This window comes from Tachyglossus aculeatus, chromosome 1 (assembly GCF_015852505.1).
Source record: "Tachyglossus aculeatus isolate mTacAcu1 chromosome 1, mTacAcu1.pri, whole genome shotgun sequence".
NCBI classification, from domain to species: domain Eukaryota; kingdom Metazoa; phylum Chordata; class Mammalia; order Monotremata; family Tachyglossidae; genus Tachyglossus; species Tachyglossus aculeatus.
In genome coordinates this window covers 141,674,373-141,679,786 of record NC_052066.1, presented here as the reverse complement: position 1 = coordinate 141,679,786, position 5,414 = coordinate 141,674,373, and the positions used below count along the sequence as shown (strand labels likewise).

The 5,414-nt window shown below is 44.4% G+C and overlaps 1 non-coding gene across 1 annotated transcript; it reads right to left on the bottom strand.

The window, feature by feature from the left end:
* Window positions 1–1,678: 1,678 nt before the first annotated feature.
* LOC119937133 lies at window positions 1,679–1,817 on the bottom strand. The gene has a single exon (XR_005453929.1). It is a non-coding gene; the product is annotated as a small nucleolar RNA SNORA7 (small nucleolar RNA).
* Between the last annotated feature and the right edge of the window lie 3,597 nt (window positions 1,818–5,414).

Sequence of the window (5,414 nt, the reverse complement as noted above, 5' to 3'; positions counted from 1 at the left end):
TAATAATAATAATTAGGGTATGACCACAGTGCTAAGCATGTGATTAGAGGGCAGTGTAGCCTAGTGGAAAGGGCATGGGCCTGGGAGTGGGAGGACCTGATTTTTAATTCCAGGACTGCCACTTGCCTGCTGTGAGATATTAGACACATCGTTTAACATTTCTGCACCTCAATCAATCAATCAATCGTATTTATTGAGCACTTACTGTGTGCAGAGCACTGTACTAAGCGCTTGGGAAGTACAAGTTGGCAACATATAGAGACAGTCCTACCCAACAGTGGGCTCACAGCCTCAGTTCCCTCAACTGCAAAGTAGGGATTGCATTTTACTCTAGCAGTGGCATGGCATAGTGGGTACAGCACAGGCCTGGGAGCCAGAAGGTCATGGGTTCTAATTCTGACTCCACCACTTGTCCGCTGTGTGACCTTGGGCAAGTCACTTTGCTTCTCTGGGCCTCAGTTACCTCATCTGTAAAATGGGGATTGAGACTGTGAGCCTCACTTGGGACAACCTGATTACCTTGTGTCTACCCTAGTGCTTAGAACAGTGTTTGGCACACAGTAAGTGCTTAACAAATACCATAATTATTATTATTACTCCATCATCTTCTGCAGAAGCAGTATTTACCTTATCTCCATTGTTTATGTAAAACATAAGGCATCCTCCCTCCCATCCCCACAGCATATATGCATATATCTGTATATATCTGGAATTTATTTATCTATTTATTTAATTACTCTCTGTCTCCCCTTCTAGACTGTAAGCGTGTTGTGGGCAGGACTGTGTCTGTTGTTAGTACAGTGCTTTCCCATCACTGTAGAAGGCACAACCATCCTTCCTATCTCACAAGCCCATAACCTTGGTGTCATCCTTGACTCGACTCTCTCATTCAACCCACATATCCAATCTGTATTTATTGAGCACTTTCTGTGTGCAGAGCACTGTATTAAGCGCTTGGGAGAGTACAATATAACAATAAACAGACACATTCCCTGCCCACAACGGACATGGTCACCCTCTCCTTCAGAGGCTTTCCACAAAATTAAGCAACAGGAGTCAAATGGGATAATTGCTGAGATTCTAAAGGCGCGGTAACCTTAATGACCATACTCGCATTATTTCAATCGAGAGGGATAGCAGGGAAAGACCACCCACCATTCCTATCAATTTTAATTTTTAATTACACCAGGTTGTGACTGTAACTCGTCTTATGCCGTCGAGTCGTTTCCGACCAATAGTGACACTATGGGCACATCTCTCCCAGAATGGCCCACTCTCCATCTGCAATCATTCTAGTAGTGTATCCATAGAGTTTTCTTGGCCAAAATAGGGAAGTGGCTTACCACTGCCACCTTCCACGCAGCAAGCAGAGAAGCAGCGTGGCTCAGTGGAAAGGAGAGTCAGAAGTCATGGGTTCTAAACCTGGCTCCGCCACTTGTCATCTGTGTGACTTTGGGCAAGTCACTTAACTTCTCTGTGCCTCAGTTACTTCATCTGTAAAATGGGGATTAAGACTGTGAGCCCTGTGTGGGACAACTTGGTCACCTCGTATCCACCCCAGCGCTTAAAACAGTGCTTTGCACATAGTAAGCACTTAACAAATGCCATTATTATTAAGCTCAAGTCTCCACCCTCGACTCTCTCCCATTCCCCTGCTGCCCAGTATGGGTGAGTTTTTAATTGTAGCAGATTGTCTTCCACTCGCTAGCCACTGCCCAAGCTAGGAGTGGAATGGGTAGGCCTCTGCTTTGACTCTGTCTCCCATAGCCAAGACTGATAGAGTACTGGAAACTCTCCAGGTGTGACCCTGAGAGGGGTGAGTGTAACTTAGGGGGATAATAATCAAGGGGAAGGAAAATGACTCCAAGTTCTACAGGAAACTCAGGAATGATTTCCAAGGACAAAATCCACTGGACTTTGGGCTTCTAACACCGTCATAATCACCATCATCACAAACAAATTACAGCAGGGTACTGTCCTCTGGACGAGAAGTCCTGCTGGGCTCTGGGTAAATCAATTTCAGACATATGGGTTGTCACTTGGAGCTATTCCTTCCTCCACCACCTCCCAGAGACTACCACATTTGTTATGGGAAATAAGTATAGCAAATATGGTCTACACAAACATAAATTCCATAACCAAATGACATCATGTCCTCACACAGGCAATAAGAAGGATGTGAGGAAAATTAAATCAATTGCCATGTCATCATATATTTCTTCCAGCCCTGAAAAGAGGCAGACGGTAGATCTGTTAGGTTCTAAACAACTCTTCACCCGTAGGAAAAGTTCCTAATGGGAGAATAAATCCACCCATGCCTTTGAACCTCCGATCTCTCTCATTGTCTCTCAATGTCCTCATCCTTTTCTCCTCCTGCTAACTTTTCTCTTTTGATTGATTTGAGTTTAATCATTGAAGCCCCCTGAATCTGTCACTTGTCTGCTGTGTGACCTTGGGCAAATCACTTAACTTCTCTGGCCTTTTTTCCTCACTGGTAAAATGGGGATTAAATTCCTCTTCTCCTTCCCCTTTAGAAGGTGAACCCATGGGGGACTGAAACTGTGTCTGATCTGATTGTATAATACCTACCCTAGCACTTGGTTGAGGGCTTAGTATCTAGTGAGAGCAGATGGCCCAGTGAAACACTGATCTGAAACAAATACTCTGATCATCATCATAATAATAGTAACTGTGGTATTTGTTAAGCACCATCTATGTGCTTGCCTCCCAACCTCCTGTCTCTTCCCACTCCAGTCCGTACGTCACTCTGCTGCCCGGCTCATTATTCTACCAAAATGTTCAGAACGTTTCCCCACTCCTCAAGATACTCCAGTGGTTGTCCATCCACCTCTGCATCAAATTTAAACTCCTCACCATTGACTTCAAAGTACTCATTCACCTTGCCCCCTGCTACGTTGCCCTCCTCTTCCCAGAAGCAGCATGGCTCAATGGAAAGAGCACGGGCTTGGGAGTCAGAGGTCATGTGTTCACTTCCCGTCTCCGCCAATTGTCAGCTGTGTGACCTTGGGCAAGTCACTTGACTTCTCTGAGCCTCAGTTCCCTCATCTGTAAAATGGGGATTAAGACTGTGAGCCCCACATTGGACAACCTGATCACCTTGCATCCTCCCCAGCGCATAGAACAGTGCTTTGCACATAGTAAGTGCTTAACAAATGCCATCATTATTATCGTTATTATTGTTACGTTTCCTCACTACTCTCCTACTAACAACCCAGCCTCTCAATCCAGCACACGCACACTTCACTCCTCTATCTCTAACCTTCTCCCTGTACCTTAATCTCATCTATCTCACTGCTGACCCCTCGCCCATGTCCTGCCTCTGGTTGGAATGCCCTCCCTCCTCAAATCTGACAGGTAATTACTCTCCCTGGCTTCAAAGCCTTATTGAAGGTATATCTCCTTCAAGAAGCCTTTCTAGACTAAGCTCACCTTTCCTCTTCTCCCACTCCCTTTTGCGTTACCTTGACTTGCTCCCTTTATTCATCCCCCACTCCCCGGTTCACAGTTCTTAAGTACATATCTGTAATTTATTTATTTATATCAATTTCTGTCTCCCCCTCTAGACTGTAAGCTCACTGTGGGCTGGGAATATGTCTGTTAATTGTTATTTTGTACTCTCCCAAGTGCTTAGTACAGTACTCTGCACACAGTAAGCACTCAATAAATTTGACTGAATGAATGATTGAATGAATGAATTTGCCAAACACCATATTAAGGGCAGGGGTGGATACAATGCAATCAGATTGGGCACAACCCCTGCCTCACGTGAGTATCAGTCTAAAGGAGAGGGAGAACAGGTACTTAGTCTCCATTTTACAGATCAGGAAACTGAGGCACAAAGAAATTACTAAGTGACTTCCCCAAAGTCATACATCTGGCAGGTAGTGGAGCTGTGATTTGAACCCAGGTCTCCTGATTCTCCCTCCTGTGCTCTTTCCATAAGGCCATACTGCTTCATTTAATCAATCATCCCATTCCCATGCTCCAGAAAATTAACTGCTAAGGCTATATGCCTGGGTTACTTCCCTCCCAAACTTGTGTTTACCAGCTCTAATGTGAGGCAGAAGCGTCCACTAAACAGCAGGCTGGAGTAACTTTCTTGCCAGTCAAATAAATACCGAATAATGATCTTACATGATTTCTTCTTCTAGTGCTGGCTGTGACATTACAGACTCAGATATTTTGGAGTGGCAATGCCACAATATTCAGGAAAGAGGTATTCTCTCAAATGGCAGCCATCCTTTTATCTGCAGTTTCCTCTGATTCATTGTCCAGCCCTTTGTTCCTGAAGTCCCAAATGCTGCTGAAATTAATTATAGCCAAGCGACACATTGGTGGTTTTCAAAGTCTTATTTTTTTATGAGAAAACATAATGTGGTCCAGGATGGGCTAGAAGAGTCTAGTTTCTGAAAAGCCACTTCAATTGTAGCTGGTTCTCCTGGGCCCTCTAAGCAGGACTGGAATGTTTCATTTCTAGCTATGCAGGAGAGATTTGGAGAGAGATGATTCAGGGCCCAAACTTGACTTCTTGACACACTGTCGGGCTTGGCAATCTCATACTAAACTGGGCATCATTCAGACTCCCTAACACAGACCTTGCAGACTTTGGGCAAGTCACTTAACTTCTTTGTGCCTCAGTTACCTCATCATAAAATGGGGATTAAGACTGTGAGCCCCACTTGGGAGCCCCAGCACTTAGAACAGTGCTTAGCACACAGTAAATGCTTAACAAATACCGTTATTATTATTATTAGAACAAGAAACTCACTCCACCAGCACCTCAAGCTCATTCAAGCCCCTCTAAACTACAAGTTCATTGTGGACAAAGAACAAATCTACCAACTCTGTTGTATTGCATTCTTCCAAGTGCTTAGTACAGCGCTCTGCAAACAGTAAGCACTCAATAAATACAATTAATTAATTCGTGAGTGGCGACTTGCAGGCTGATGAGTGGCAGCCTGTGGGAAAGCTTGGGCCAGAATTGTTTTTTGGTGTATTTTTTTTTAGGTAACCCTTAAAGATGAGCTGGGACCATTTTCTTTTCCATGTATTCACAAATGCAAAACATTGGAAGAAAGGGGCAGAGTTTCATTCCTCTCAGAGTTATGGTGAACCCACACTTCGACTGCAGTAATAATAATATTAGTGATTATAATTATTAAGTGCTTACTATATGCCAAGCACTGGGGTAGACAGAAGATAGCAAGAGAAGCAGCGTGGCCCAGTGGAAAGAGCCCGGGCTTTGGAATCAGAGCTCATGGGTTCAAATCTCAGCTCCGCCAATTGTCAGCTGTGTGACTTTGGGCAAGTCACTTCACTGCTCTGGGCCTCAGTTACCTTATCTGTAAAATGGGGATTAAGACTGTGAGTCCCCCATGGGACAACCTGATCAC